The sequence below is a fragment of the Anabrus simplex genome, chromosome 1 (assembly GCF_040414725.1).
Source record: "Anabrus simplex isolate iqAnaSimp1 chromosome 1, ASM4041472v1, whole genome shotgun sequence".
In the NCBI taxonomy this organism is placed as follows: domain Eukaryota; kingdom Metazoa; phylum Arthropoda; class Insecta; order Orthoptera; family Tettigoniidae; genus Anabrus; species Anabrus simplex.
In genome coordinates, this window is record NC_090265.1 from 1,699,031,095 (window position 1) to 1,699,047,869 (window position 16,775).

Genomic DNA, 16,775 nt, shown 5'->3' on the forward strand with positions numbered 1-16,775 from the left:
ATAGGATATCTGTGAGCTGTTTCAGTTTTCCTACCTTCTGGAGAGAATTGGCATTAAAGGTAGCAAAGAAATTCTTGGCTCTATGTTTGATCTTTCGTGGAGTCTCCGATACCTCCAAGCATGTCGGTGCAGGCTCCCCAGAATCTGAAGGCCCGCTAACGTCGTACAAGACGACGGTGGATTGGTTACCACCTGGAGTAGTAGCTTTAGCTGAAATTTCCTCCATGCTTTTTTCACAGTTGAAACACTGTAGAATGGGGTCGGTGATATTTCGCACCGACCAAGGTACTGCCAAGGTTGTGAGCCTTGGAGCCCCCAGCACTGATCGGTTCACCGACCCAGTTTCCCGCTGGGATTGGTTACCCAATCTTCCACTGGGTTGCTCGGCTTAACAGGGGCACCTCTTGTAGGTTACGTGCTGAAGTTGGAGTGAAAGAGGCTAGTTGGATTCTCTTGCTGAATCTAATAGTTTATTGTTGCAGATGGTCGCAACGACGCATTTCACTCCCATTTGCCAGGGCCGTGAAGTCCCTTCCTAGGTTGACTCCTAGGACCCTATGTATTTATTATTATTATTATTATTATTATTATTATTAAATTATTATTATTATTAAATTATTATTATTATTATTATTATTATTATTATTATTATTATTATTATTATTATTATTATTATTATTATTATTATTATTATTATTTCTGGTTATTCAGGTGGCACTTACATTTTAATCACTTCACTGTGTTGTGTTCTCTTCTACTCTATGCTCGTGCTATTTTGTTTAACAAAAGCTGGTACTCTCTACAAATCATTCATTTCCATCTGTACCTGAGAACGTGATTAGCATTTCTCCCCCTCTCTCCCTGCAGAAAAGAAAATAACAGCATTAACATTTTTTTTTAAAAATGTTCTTAAACTCTATTGAAATTGTAACCTGAATGTATTCCGGATCCGAAAGGTCAACCTCATCGGAGGACGGATGATTTATTTCATTAATATTTCTCTCTCTTTAAGCCAAATAGGTAATCAAATAATATGAATAAGATAATGCAATTGTGAGTTCGAGTTCGTCAAGGTCATTGTTTCGGAAACAATAGTCGTAGGCAGGCATAGGGTTCGACGTTTTACTAGCTTTCCCGTTTAGAGGATTGTTTTCAACTTTCCAAAAGAATGTGTTTGAGAATTAATACGAGACTGGAATTCACGGCAGTATTTCAGTGTGCAAAATAAATAAATGTTGAAAGAAAAGACATACGGTAAATTATCCTTCCTTGCGTTGCTTTCCTGCGCGTACTGAAAAACTAAAATTTGCGTGTTGCTGCATAAATTGAATTAAATCTGAATCAATAACATTATTACGCAAATACGCACTTCGCAGCAGGGTTTTAAACGTTTTCCCGCGAAATTAACCAGCCGGCTAAATTTGGGGTTTGATTTCCCCGCGAGTTTTAGCGAGGGATTCGACCCCACTCGACTGGGGGTGGGAGGTGATATTTAGTAGTATTGAGTGTGTCTTGTGCGTTGTGATTGTGCGTGATCAAGCGTTTAAGTAGAGTTTTAAGGCCCTGTTCGGTTATTTTTAACACCTTGTAGACATTTTATTTGTTCTCGAAATCCCTGGCATCGAATTTCATCACTGAGCTATGTCAGAAATAAAAATAAATTAAGAAACAAATGTTTTGTTGAAGGCTTTGTAGGGTACGATACAGGAAGGTATGGTTAAAACAAACGTGTAAAAAATATTATTCTGTGTTTATATTCATTTTTAATGTCTGTCGGAAACATGCTTGGCATTTTTAGAGATACAGAAATTTTTACTGAACTGAAATTATCTTGGGGGAAAGAGGATATTCAATTGTAAACTTCGGCTTATGTAGGTTGGACGGTCATGACTTTAATGCAAAGGGGTGCATACTTTGGATTTTAATCGTATGTGTTATTTTCTGCAGGCGATCTAAATATTCTTTACTGGTTATGTGGTAATTTTTTTATAAAGTCAATAGGCTTGTGACCTCTCCATTGGGACAGTCGGTGATGGTACATTAAAATTTTTTGAAGTTAAATATTGTTCATCGTGGATCGATTAACTCCGACCACTGATTATTTATTTCAAGACGCTAATATGAAGGTTCGAAGCAGAGCATGTTGCAGTTCGCAAATAAAAACGAATGCATTAAGGGATAATATTATGACGCAGATTGATATTACCAATTAATTTTCGTAACTTGAACATGAATTTTTCGACTACAGTACTCACTTCTGTTACCCCATGTAGCGATGTTCCATTTTATTAATTGGCGTCTGGCGCGGCTGTATTGAATTATCTGTTTTGAGGAGTGCTATGAACGGCAAAATTTCAATTTTATCGCCACACTTAAGATTGTATTTTGGGTTGGATTGATAATACGTTTTACGAAAGATTGGTATGATATCGTATAATATTTCGTGAAAATTGATAGTAATATAATGCTGTATTACATAAAATGTTTCGAAACTTTAAGGTTATGAAAAATTACCGTAATTTTTTTTTTAAAAAGGATATTTTATCATATCCCTGAACTGTGAACAAATACAGGTGCTTTTTTAAAAACTTGTTTGGAAACGGAGACTAAGTGTTGAATTTTATCTAAAGATAAATAGGGGTATTATTTGTTGTAGATGTTGATATTTCTAGGGTTATTGTTGGATCACTTGAGCAAGTCTCTGAATCCCCAATTTCTTGGGGCTTTTGAGGTGGAGAAATAGTCTTATTTGATCTTACTCGTGTGAAATAACAGAAAATGCATGATACCTAATCGATTTTCAGGCCTCTAATTTCTTTTTTAATAGGATTGAATTAAATTGTGGGAGGCTATATCCTCATTTTATCACTTCACTTACCATTCATTTTAAAAACAATACCAATATAGTATTAATTTACATATTAGGCCAAGTTATGAGTAGGCTAATCCTGTCTTGATGATGCACAGCCTACAGTTTAAATTTGACATTGCTCCAGCATGCCTACCTTATCCTAACCTTACTGCATTGCTATAGGGTTAGCCAATTATAAGGGAAAATTTTGAAAAATAATCTAGTAAATTTGTATTTCGCTGATGACTGATGAGGGATAGGAAGTACAGTTTGGAAGGTGTATTTTCTTGTGTAAGCAGCTAGTTATAGGCCTAAATAACTTGCTTTTCAGTCAATCAAATTTTTTTATTCCTACCATACTAAAGGAGGAAAATTATGACATTTTGACTTACGTGTAATTAATTTTATGACTTACTTTTTTATTGCAAATGAAACACATTATTGAAATGTTCTGCATTGGCATTGAATAAATATTAGCAATCATGCATAATTGAATCATGGATGCAAGTATGAAGAATGAGATTTCCACCTAATCAATACTTTATTTAAAAAGAATCAGCAGACACAAACCCACACAAAACCCAAAAGACACAACCCACTCCACCCCACCCCCTCCAGAAGCTGCTTCCCCCTCCCCACCACCTCTCAATCTGAACACTACGACAGCAACACGACGCACACGCAACAAGGTGCAGCACACTCCTGGCTACACTTGAAGACATATCCAGCCCACACGTAAGTAACACACACTCCTTAGCACACAAACCATTTAGCAGGCACTCTCTATTAGTTATTCTAATTCCTACTTCCATTTAGCAGGCACTCTCTATCAGTTATTCTAATTCCACTTCCTTTTTCTTTCTCAGATTTTGAATTTACCTGAGCACAAATGCAAGTGTGAAGAGGGGACTCTATCAACCTTTCTTTAATTTCAAAACTTCATCCATAGCATGACATGCCTCAACAAGGAACCTGGAAATTAGTATTTATCAGCAACATCATACAATGAGAATGAACAAGCTACAGAACCTCAGTCGATTACGCTCCCCGCAAAATTGCGGCCCAACAAAGCACCTTGATTGTGTATTCACAACGGTTGGTCTCAGTGCCGACATGCTGCAAAGACGTTTCAACTTAACACCGAAACCTCAGTGATCCTCTATTCTATAGGAACTGTATTTTCAACCTCTGTTATACAATTTTTGGAGTGTGTGGCATTCAAGGGACTCCAGCAAGCCAAGCCCTTTATTGCACCATATGTATATATGTATATTGTTTGACATAATGTTGGCAACAGCACAGATTTTTGAATGGAACTCCAATGAATCTAAGCCCCATATTGTACCATATGTATATATCTTAAGTAATATTATATTAGAATGAGGCATTCTTGTTAAATTAGTCTTAGTAATGTTTTACGTACTATCGCTATTAAGCAGGTTCACCAACAGCTGATGATGACCTTTTTACAGGTCGAAACCGGTACTGTTTCAATGTAGATAACTTCAAACATTTTGTAATAAAGTATTGATTAGGTGGAAATCTCATTCTTCATACTTGCATTCTTAATTCATCAATACGGACAATGAAGCTGATAGATTATAGTGTTATTTTTGCTTAAGTAGGATTGTCACAATCCAGGCAACACTTTGCGCGGTGTTCTGCACAATGGTTGCAAAATGTTGTAGTTTCCCCCTTTTTGCATATTTTCCTTCCTTGTGCGTGTTTTGGCTGTTATTATTGCTGGGAAGCGATTTCCAGAGTCTTGCAGTCTTGGAGGTTTGGAGTGTTTAGACTGTTTTCCATTTGCGGTACAGTCAAATCATGGTTCAGGGACTTCACAAACTCATTTATTGAGAGCAGATTTTAATATATTGTGTATTTATTGCTGCAGTAAATGATGCATGGATTGACAAAGGCAATATTTAACATTCCACAGAATAGACACATGGACTACCGTTTTGTTTTCATGTTGCAAGATACGTTACAGGACGTCTGAGGTAAGGTGTCAGCTGCACCCTTTGTGTCATTAGGCCTATACATCAGTACCATTTTGGGTTTCTTAGACGTTTGATCCAAGTCCATATTTTTGTGGGTTGTTGACACAAGTGGTGGTGGTGGTTAGTGTTAAAGAGGATGGACAGCTAGGCAACCATCCTTGGTTAACACTAATCAGAGGGAAAAAAATAGAAGGAATCCATCACATAGAAAAATTAAGGTGTCAGCCAAAGAAAGACAAGGACCATGAAGGGCGTGTAAATGAAAGGCTCCCTAAGCCTTGAATGCTGTAATACTGCTAGGGTTGGAAAAGAACAGGATTTGACCAAGGAAGGTCGGATAGGATAGATGAAAGTGAGGAGCCTGGCACAAGTAAATGGAAGCAATTCCAGGACTCAGCTAATGGCTCCGTGGTTGCCAACCCATGCTCCCAAGTTGCATTAGCACCTCGTTCCATTTAGTAGGCCTAAATGTGAGATGAGTTTTGGCACCATCAAAGCAGAACTTCGATGTCCCTTACCAGCCTGCGTTTAGAAGTAGGCCTAAGCATCTCTGGAGGAATCTTGCACTTGTTAGCTCAACGTGTTCGTACAACTGTCAGATTAAATGGTTTTTACCCATTCATCGGCTAAGTGAACACTTGTGAACCAATTATCCAGGGTCACCTTCGTGTTTGATCCATGGCGGCTTTGTCAGTTCCTTGACAAGGTACGCGGTTTGTGGCCTACCAAAACAATTAATTTTCCCAACATACAGTATAGCGTTGAACAAAATATAATTTGTTGCTATATCACATACCATTACTACTTCCAGGCTTGTTAGGTATAAGAATTTTAAAGGGGCATTCGCCACAGAATCCAATCAGTTGTTGATCCACAGTTACGGAAGATCCTGGTTTGTAGTAGCATTGGCAGTTTGCAATGAAAGCACCCCTTATTTCTCTGATTCTTGCCAACTTGTCAAATTTCTTCCTATCATCTCAAATATCCAAATTGTCGAACCTAAGTCAATTCAGGATAAATTCAAACATGTCTGCACTCATAACAGATCTATATTTCCACAAAGAGAAGTATTAAACAGCTCTCTCACTGCTAGATTATTATTGTTCATGGTGGCAGTTAGTGCTTACAAACCCAAGAATAACTTAATTTCCTCTCTCGTTATGCCGGGCTGAGTAACTCAAATGGTTGAGGCGCTGGCCTTCTGACCCCAACATGGTAGGTTAGATCCTGGCTCAGTCCGTTGGTATTTGAAAGTGTTCAAATATGTCAGTCTTGTGTCGGTAGATTTACTGGCATGTGAAAGAACTCCTATGGGACTAAATTCCGACACCTCAGCGTCTCCAAAAAATGTAAAAGTAGTTAGTGGTACGTAAAAACAATAACATTACTATCTCTCGTTATGTTACATATACGTTAGTTCTAGAGGTAACCTTGTAGTTAGGGTTCAATGAATCAATTTTCTTAGAACTCGGTGATGGAGTTAATCGTGTTTTCGTCGACAAACAAAAGGAACTCAACAATCTTTTGGTGTATTAGCAGATTTTGCATTTCCAATAACACCTGGACAAAAAACAAACATTTCTGTTTTAAGGTTTTGTTGACCAAATATGCCCATTTTTTCTACTTTTTATTAGGCAAAATTATTCTAGGATCTAAAGCACAAAGCAGACACATTTGAGCACCTTCAAATACCAACGGACTGAGCCAAGATCGAACCTGCCAACTTGGGCTTAAAAAGCCAGTGCCATAACCATCTGAACCACTCAGCCCGGCACATTTGTTTCATTTTCGAAATCTGAGTTATCACTTATTTGATAGAAGAGGAAGAATTCCTTGGCTGAATATGTACACGTTTTCTTCCATATTCAGCGTTCATTTCTTTTTTCGATTCCTCACTGTGTTCACTTGCTGCTTCAGTATTTGGTTTCACATCACTGCTGTCTGCACACTTTACATTATCCACTTGAAATAAGTTTTTGTTGTCTTCACTAAATTCTTCATCGATTAGTTCTGTGACGATTTCCTCAAGCAAATCACAGTGTCTGTTGCAGTTGAACTCCATGTTGTGATTAATTCCAGAACCTGAGAAATATGATCCATGCTACTGAAGAGCAGATTTTATAATTTCACACTTAAGTTAGAAAACTACTCAACCATTATTAGTGATTTAAGCCCACTAGGGAGCGCTTATGACTAGTTCTTTTTGGTTGGTCGCTTTCGCTCCCAATTCCTCTTGAGTCTTGCTAGTAGTTTTTCCTTTCTTTCCTGTGAAAGAGGTTTGTGAGATTTAACAATCCTTGGTACTACACAAACATTTTTAGCAATGAATAAGCACTAACATGTAAAATAAAATGCCATGATACCTAGAAAAAGTAACATCATCACTAAACAACCTTAGTTAATATTTACGACATGTTTCCTGCAGCAAGTAAGCTATTAGAGTCCACATTGTCAATGGCATTGTTTGAACTGAAGTTACCGAAAGGAACATGCTGCTGTAGAGTTGATAATGGTGGTAGCCTGGCAAAAGTACCCAACTATACTCATACAATTTATGAAGGTTTAGTGTTGTCAGGTTAACCCGCTGCTGGTCGACGTAAATGGAGTCACCCCATCGGTCGACATGTGAGTGCAGCGCTCACCCCCGTTTTTTTTTCTTTTCGGTTTTTCAGTATGATTTTTGTCATAATTTTATTTAGTTTTATGTTAGTAGGTTGGGGATAATGTAGTGAGGTGATAATTTAATGTGGACTCAATAAAATATTACATTACACAATGATTTCTTCTTACAAACAAGGAAACATACCAATTATCGCAAAAATATTACATATTAGATAAAAGATTACATAAATAAGAAAATTCAAAAAATTACGTATAACTTACTGATGTGAAGTAACTGTCACTCTAATACACATATTTCCAACCCTGACTCTACAAGGCTGAACTAGAGGCCGGAACCACCCTTAAGTTTCACTCTCTATTTTTTTCTTGGCACGGATGACAAAGCGTTATAGTGTGTTTACCGCAGATTGGAACCTCACATTTTCCACACCTTGACCTAGTTTTGCGGTTTTTTTCATTTAGGGCAGAAGGCACATTTAACCCTATCTCTGTTCTGAACTGGCTGCGGAGTTGTTTGTTCTCATTCAAGTCCAAGGTATTTCTGTATGCTGATCCGTAAATCAGCATGAAAGCCGTGTGCTGACGCCCTTGGAGTCATATGGGGCTTCGTAAGCTCCATTGCCAAACTCCATTGGCAACCTTCCTCCGGGTCATTTGTTCCGTGGTGTTGCATCTAAAAATGTCCTGGGCATTAATGCCACCAATGTCAAGCATAGTGAAGAAGATATGGAGGGTCCATCTGTAGCACACACTGGCAACAGTATATAGTGATTTCATTTCATCTACAACATCTACATCTCCTTTTGTGATGTGGTAGAAGGTGTTAACACAAGATTTTGTCAAGTCATCTGATGTTTTTTCAATTTTATCCGAGTCATGCGTACTGGAGATGAAAAGGACATTTCTTGACTTTGTGGGTACATAGGTTACTAACATGCAGTCTTCACCGAAGGCAAATAAATTAGAGCGAACTGGTCTTTGTTTTGTGTCACATAATTCAGGCAGTATCTCACGTTTGTTTTTTCTCAGGGTGGCAACAGCAGTTAGATTTTGATCTCTAACTAGTTCATTCACTAGGCTCACTGATGAAAACCAATTATCCATTGTCACATTCCTCCCCGAATTCTTGATGGGTTGTACCAGTCTTTTTTACAAGGCTTGCTGGTTTTGTTTCCACAAAATCTCTTTGTTTGCCTACATAAACCTCCATCATTGATGTATAGTACATTCTTGTGTCAACCATTGCAAATATCTTCAACTCGTACTTAGCGGGCTTTTTGAGCATGAACTGTCTGAATGATCATTTGCCACAAAATGACTCTCTCATTTTGTCTATAGTCACGTACTCCCGTACTACACTATAGTATTCTTAACAGCGTGCAACAAATCCCTCAAAATACTTCTAAATGGTGCAAGTTTATCCAGGGCCTTTTGTATTTCTCTACTTGTCACATCATCGAACCTGAGAACTCTCAGAAGCATCAAAAACCTCCTGTGCATTATACAAAGTTGAAAAATTCAGGTGTAGTCTCATATGTAGCCCATTAATCTTCTACATTCTGATGATAATAATAATAATAATAATAATAATAATAATAATAATAATAATAATAATAATCATCATCATCATTTTACAGTTCCAGTTTCCTGGGTTTGCCTTTGCTGGCAGGACCTAGTGTTTACAGTGCACCATGTCTTCTGGTATGGGCTAGAGTAATTTTGTCACTTTCATTGATCTGTCTCTGTTTTATACTTGGCTTTGACAATATGAAAATGACTGGGGTATTAGCGATGCTAGTAACACCATTCCTTCTGCAGCCAGTCCCTGTTATGAATGGTTTGAAAATGTTGCTCATAGGGTCGGTTGGTGCATGCATTTCAGTGGGCTTGGCAGACTGATATGTAATAGCAACTTCTGGCTCGGTGAGGAAAGCAACAGGAAACTACCTCACTCCCCGTTTCCCTAGTACGGCTCTTCCGTAATGCCTAGGCCATCTATGACAGCTGATGGCGGAGCTGTTGAGGATCCAGCCAGCCTTAGGGCTGAAGACTGAACATACACATACACACATACGTTTCCCGGGTACTGTTGGTGAGCCTCTTTCATTCTGTCTTATTGAGAAACGTTCTGTTGTTAATGACGGCCTCCAGTGTCCTTCCCCAATCTGCAATGTCTATCTTTACGTTGTCATCCAGTGGGTTCTTGGTCTTCCCACCATCCGTTTCCCTGCCACATGTCTCTCCAAGTTAACATATGCTGTTCTTATTGGCTTCATCCTCGTTACATGCCCAAACCACCTCAGTCTGGACATGCTGACCCGATCTAAGAATGATGTCTCAATCCCAGCTTCCTTCCTAACCACATCATTCCTTAACTTGCCCAGTTTGGTTTTTTGAATTGTGGACCTAAGGAACTTCATCTCGGATGCCTGCCTGTTTTGTAAAACAGTTGGAAACAAAACAGAACACATTATGTTATTCACATGTACTGAAGGCTAGTTGCCGGTGCAATGGAACTCGCAGAACAAAGAGGATGTGGCAGAAGGCAGAACACTCCAGCAAGTGGCAGCACACAGCCGGTATTGACAGTCAGGCGAAGGGCAGTGCACAGTGGCGCTTCTGACGGGACAGCGAGTCACTGTCTCGGTCTCGGAACAGAACTGTGCACTGGCACAGTGTGCCAAAACAGGAACATAGTGCCCAACCCCACTGTTTAAGAAAGGAAATCACCGAAAATGCTCCAACTACCAGGGAATAACACTTCTTTCTCATGGGCTTAAGATTCTTGAGAAAATCTTAGAGAGCAGATTGCAAGTCATCTTAGAGCCACAGTTTGAAGAGGAACAGTATGGCTTCAGGCCTAACAGGTCCACAACAGACCTAATCTTCAGTGTCCGGATGTTAATGGATAAATATTGGGAAAAAAGCAAAGATCTGTTTATGGTTTTCCTTGACATTGAGAAGGCATATGACAGCACTGCAAGAGAGAAGATGGAATGCCTGAGAAAAAGGGAATAAGCCATAGGAACTGGTGAGGAAAGTTCAGATGCTGTTTGAGAACTGTACCAGCTGTGTGCGATTAGAGTGTTTTCATTGAAGCCTAGTAATATAACCATACGAAAGACGGTAAACTTTGCATAATGTCTCATCGGAGTTCTGTTTAGGACTTTTTTACTAGAATAAAACCACACAGAGTGAAATGCAATTTATGTTCTTCTATTTTGTCTGCAAAGGGATCTCAACCAGCACAATGACATACATTTCAAACTTAAACATCCCACAATTTTTATTTTCATGTTCTCCTTGCATAGTTTTACTTATAATGTCCTGTTCTGCTTGTATATAGTGTTTAATTTTTATCTTCTTGTTTTGCTAGTATGGGTTAATATTTATTTTTGTGTTCCGCTTGTATATTATGTACGTAAATAGAGTACTGTTGAATGTTTCTTCAACTGTGCAAGTATATTTTTAATTGGTGAAAATAACATTGTAACATTTGTAAACACATCTACTGCCGGTGTAATTTGTGATAGGTGTATTTCAGAATTAATGAGAACATTCTTATCCTAAAAACAACATTTATACATGATTCTTTGGGTGCGTATTTCTGAGTTCCAACTGCTTTTTTACGTGCTGCAAAGTTTTATCCTGGCCCTAATTACTCACAATACAGGACGATGCATTCAGCTAGTGAAAATATCCTTGGATTAGTTACTTTTAATCACCTGTACTGCCATTGTGACCTGTTATGTGTATTTCATATTGCAATAGAGTAAATTAATGTATTATTAGGGTCCACCTTTTCAATGAAAAATGTACATACATACATCATCATTATAGACTGTTATGCCTTTCAGCGTTCAGTCTGCAAGCCTCTGAGAATTTACTAAACGTCGCCACAATCCTCGATTTGCAACTAGTGTTGTGGCCTCATTTAGTTCTATACCTCTTATCTTTAAATCGTTAGAAACCGAGTCTAACCATCGTCGTCTTGGCCTCCCTCTACTTCTCTTACCCTCCATAAGAGTCCATTATTCTCCTAGGTAACCTATCCTCCTCCATTCGCCTCACATGACCCCACCACTGAAGCCGGTTTATGCGTACAGCTTCATCCATCGAGTTCATTCCTAAATTAGCCTTTATCTCCTCATTCCGAGTACCCTCCTGCCATTGTTTGTACCAGCAATCATTCTCGCTACTTTCATGTCTGTTACTTCTAACTTATGAATAAGATATCCTGAGTCCACCCAGTTTTCGCTCCCGTAAAGCAAAGTTGGTCTGAAAACAGACCGATGTAAAGATAGTTTCGTCTGGGAGCTGACTTCCTTCTTACAGAATACTGCTGATCGCAACTGCGAGCTCACTGCATTTGCTTTACTACACCTTGATTCAATCTCTCTTACTATATTACCATCCTGGGAGAATACACAACCTAAATACTTGAAATTATCGACCTGTTCTAGCTTTGTATCACCAATCTGGCATTCGATTCTGTTGAATTTCTTACCTACTGACATCAGTTTAGTCTTTGAGAGGCCAATTTTCATACCATACTCATTGCACCTATTTTCAAGTTCCAAGATATTAGACTCCAGGCTTTCGGCACAGTCTGCCATTAAGACCAAGTCGTCAGCATAGGCCAAACTGCTTACTACATTTCCACCTAACTGAATCCCTCCCTGCCATTTTAAAGTCCAGTGCGCCGTATATAACAACTTTTTAATGCTATACAGTGCACTGGACTTTAATCGTAAATAAACGACGCGACTCTGGCTCAGTGGTTCTTCAGTTGGATACCAGCATCTTAAAGGAGCCAGCGTATTATAATCTCCTTATCCAGCAACTCAAGGATTCCTATTTACTGTATAACATCCTTTTAATGTGCACTGGACTTTTTATGAATCTCTTTCATAGAGTTATTTTTTAACATAGTGCTGCACAACATCTCACATGGTATGTACTTTTACGAGACCTTACGTGTCTTTACATTGTTTCATTTCTTCGGTATTTGTGTTTTAATTTTGCTTTATGCTGACGATGACCTAGTACTAGGTCGAAACTAGTTCCTAATCATTTATGTAATTTAAACTCTTTACATTTTGTATTGAAAAGGTGGACCCTAATAATACATTAATTTACGCTATTGTAATCACAGTTCAATAGGGATCTATCATTATGAAACTTATTTCATTTAAGTATTTCATATTGACCGAAAAATCTTAACGTAAAAGCAGCCTTTAAACGTGATTATTGGGCACGAATTTCAGTGTTCCGATTGTTCCTTCATGTTGGTAGGATGCTAATTGGTTTATAATACACCTGTTCAGTACATTAAATTTTTTAAACAATTAGGAATTTATCTTTATTTCCATGTTATGAGACATGTTTCGCCTTTCATTGAAGGCATCATCAGTCACAGTACTACCTCAAGGCATAAATCAGGTAACTGATTTGTAATTAAATTGTAATTACTAAGAAATAATATTGACATATTACAGTAGGGATAGTCAGTGAGAAGAACAATGTTCATTGATGATATGGATACCAACATATCAGCTGTTGGCTGTAAATTAACAGTTGTGAAGGATAACAGCGTTAAAATATTAGGGTCTGTCTTACAAAGGTTAACTTAACATATTTACATGGGGGCAGTGTAAGGGAAAGATAAGTGACTGGCACCAATAGGTAAGACCACAGGGTATATAGTATCTTCAGTATGGATCCATAATGATATTTATAACTTGCAATGTTCCTACACGTTCCGTGCAGCTTTATGCTGGCCATAACTACGCACAGCGCGTTCGATACGGGCACATTCCCGCTGATGCAGAGCATTCCTATGTTGCCTCATGAAGTTCTCTCTACTGCCCTGTTAGAGCACCATGTGCCGGCACACTGTACCGAAACATTCCATCTCTGGAACAACTGACTGTTCCGGTCTGCCCAACCCTATTAAACAGGGGGATAATGACACCCTTGCCTCAATCAGTAGGTATCTTGCCATCTTTCCAAACTGTATTGAGCACTCTATGTAGCCACTGTAAACCCTGGACTCCTGCTGCTTTAATCATGTCCGTGCTGACTTTACATCGATTCCTGGGGATTTCCCTTGCGGCATCTTCTTAAGGGCTGCTTCTGTTTCTGCCCATGTGATGGGATGTTCCTCTGTGCAGATTTCAACAGCTGATTCTTTTGTTCTCTGATCTGCGTCTGTCCTGTTCAGAAGGTGATCAAAATGATTCCTCAGAACCTCTCTGATGTCCTCTTCTTTCCTGGTCAGGTTTCTGTTAGGATTCTCAATTGCTTTGATGGTTTCAACTGAATTCCTTCAGTTTTTGAGTAAATTTCTCCCAGCATTTTGTCTTCTCTTCTACTACTCTTTTAACTCTCAATTTCTTGTCCCGGTAAACTTGCTCGAGGTCTCTGATCTTCCCCTTGTCCCTTACCTGTTGTGGCTTGGATTTCCCTCTATCTCATTCATTTTGTGCTGCGTTCCTTTCCTTTATTGAATATCTTACTCTTTCATTCCACCAGTGTATCTCTTTTTACCCTTACTCTCGCACTTGTCTTCCCGCAAACCTCTATTGATTTTTTATCAAGGTGTTTTTAAATCTTGTCCAGTCTACCTCACCACTCTCCACTTTTTCTGTAGGCAGTTGTTCTCTTATACGGTCCTGATAGTCGGTCCTTTTTCCATCTGTTGAAGTTCCCACACCTTAATCTTAGGTAATTTCCTGGTTGTTATCTTTGGTACATTAATGTCTTTCAGGTCTGCTACTAATAACCGGTGGTCGCTGTTGAAATTCTTACTTAGAATCATCTTGGCATCAGTCACGAGTCTACTTCTTTCTTTATCTATAATGACATAGTCATTTACCGTCTTGCTCTTTCCATTCCAGCTGTAACGGGTAATCTTGTGACTGAGTATTTTACTACCAGTTTCTTATGCAGAAGTCACTCTTTTGTCAAGTCCAATTGCACTCATTTTTGCCAATAGTCTCCCGTGATCTACCCTATCAAATGCTTTAGATAAGTCAATCGCAATACAGTCCAATTGACCTCCTCTGTCCAGGATATCTGCTATATCTTGCTGAAATCCTACAAGTTGGGCTTCAGTGGAATAACCTTTCCTAAACCCAAACTGCCTTCTATCAAACCAGTTTTATTAATTTTGCAAACATGTGTAATATAATCAGAAAGAATGCTTTCCCAGAGCATACATACAATGCATGTCAAACTGACTGGCTTGTAATTTTCAGCTTTATGTTTATCACCCTTTCCTTTATATACAGGGGCTACTATAGCAACTCTCCATTCATTTGGCAAAGTTCCTTCATGCAACAATAATCAAACAAGTACTTCAGATATGGTACTATATCCCAACCCATTGTATTTAGTATATCCCTCGAAACCTTATCAATTCCAGCTGCTTTTCTAGTTTTCAACTTTTGTATCTTACTGTAAACGTCATTGCTGTCATAGGTAAATTTTGGTACTTCTTTAGTATTAGTCACCTCCTCTATCTGGACATCATCCTTGTAACCATCAATCTTTACATACTGCTGACTGAATACTTCTGCCTTTTCAAATCAAATCAAAATCTCTTTATTTGCAAATGAGGTGTCTACCTCGGTGGCAAATGGTACACTAAAATACATTATTGTCAAGCACTAGATTTTAAATTAACAAGAGAAGAAACATTTTTTTCTAGAATACAATAATATACAATTTATGCTAACAATTTTTTTCTATTAAACAAACAGATCATCCTTAATAAATTTATATTGTTTACAAAATTCTACTTATAATATCTCCTATACTTACAAACATAGTCAACTCATATACAGTATGTGGCATTACTTCAAATAATACTATGCAACTGGTATAAGATTAAAAGTTTACATTGCATTTATTTACTTTTTTTTTTTTTTACCCATTTTGGAACCTAAGTAGCATAACGACCTGCTGCGTCTTAACCAGAGTCCCCTTTTGCCACCACTTTTCAGAGTTCCTGAAGGGCCTTCACAGCTACCGTAGCGGTCCCAGGGCCCTCGGAAGTCCCCACTGTACTTCACCCCTACAGGCAGTCCCCTACTTTGGCTGTCCAAACTCCTTAGACCAGGGGATGGAATTAATTTATACACACACATTTTTTTATTTACAATAACCTGCACTGGTCGAATGCCCTCTAACACTTCATTTATTTTCTCTGTTGCTGTTTATTCTCTTCTTGAATACCTGCACAGATTTTGGACAAGGATCAAACACTACCCCTGGTGAACTGTTCCACTCCTTCACGCCCTTCCCAATGAATGAAAATTTACCCCAGTCGCTTCTGCTAAAATTCCTTCTAATTTTATACTTGTGGTCAGTTCTGCCGATATAGTTATTTTCCAACTGAAGCCTCTCGCGGATTTCTCCCCATGCTTCTTCTCCTGTATAGGCTCTATATAATCCTATAAGTCTAGTTTTCTCCCTTCTCTTACTTAAAGTTTCCCACCCAAGTTCCTCTAACATTTCTGATACACTACTCTTTCTCCTGAAATCCCCTGTTACAAATCTTGCTGCTTTCCTCTGCACACTATCTATTTCTTTTATTAGGTATTCTTGGTGAGGATCCCAAACACTGTTTGCATATTCCAATAATGGACGAACCATACTTAAGTCACTTTTTTCTTTTAATTCTTTGTTGCATCCTTTAAGTAGCCTCATTATGACATGTAACGATCTGTATGCTTTCCCAACAATGTCATCCACATGACCCTTCCAGTGCAAATTACTTTCAAATCTCATACCTAAGTATTTGTACTAGCCATCTTTTGGGATAACTACCTCATCCAAAGTATATTCAAATTCAGTTTTAAAGCTCCTGTTTGTAAAAGTTGTAACAGTTGATTTGCCTCCATTAACCCTCATATTATTTTCTTTAACCCGCCGTTGGATACTTTCAAGGTCCCTTTGTAATTCTGAACAATCCTCAATGTTATTTATTTCCCTATAAACAATTATATCATCTGCATACAATCTTATTTTTGATGTTATATTAAGAAAAGTAACGGACCGATTATACTACCCTGTGCGATTCCCTTCCAAACTTTCTCTTCCTGTGATATATTATTTCCTACTTTGACTTTGTGAACCCTTGAGTTTAGAAATGTTCTTATCCAATGTATAACCCTTACGTCCAATCCTGTTCCCTCCAGTTTCTTTAATAATATTCCATGTTCCACTCTATCAAAGGCTTTGGAAAGATCTATGGCTATGCAATCTAATTGGCCTCCTGAATCCAACTGATCTGATAT

The 16,775-nt window shown here is 38.3% G+C and overlaps 1 protein-coding gene across 3 annotated transcripts in view; it reads left to right on the top strand.

The window, feature by feature from the left end:
* The first annotated feature begins 1,496 nt into the window (after window positions 1–1,496).
* LOC136882011 (protein tramtrack, beta isoform) overlaps window positions 1,497–16,775 on the top strand; it is a 201,056-nt gene continuing 185,777 nt past the window's right edge. For 2 of the 3 annotated variants that reach the window (XM_067154504.2, XM_067154521.2), the window contains exon 1: window positions 2,318–2,421. The gene's annotated coding sequence lies outside the window, so the exon portion shown is untranslated. Of the gene's footprint in view, window positions 1,712–2,317; window positions 2,422–16,775 lie in introns of those variants that run through there. The other variant, XM_067154514.2, reaches the window with a different exon arrangement.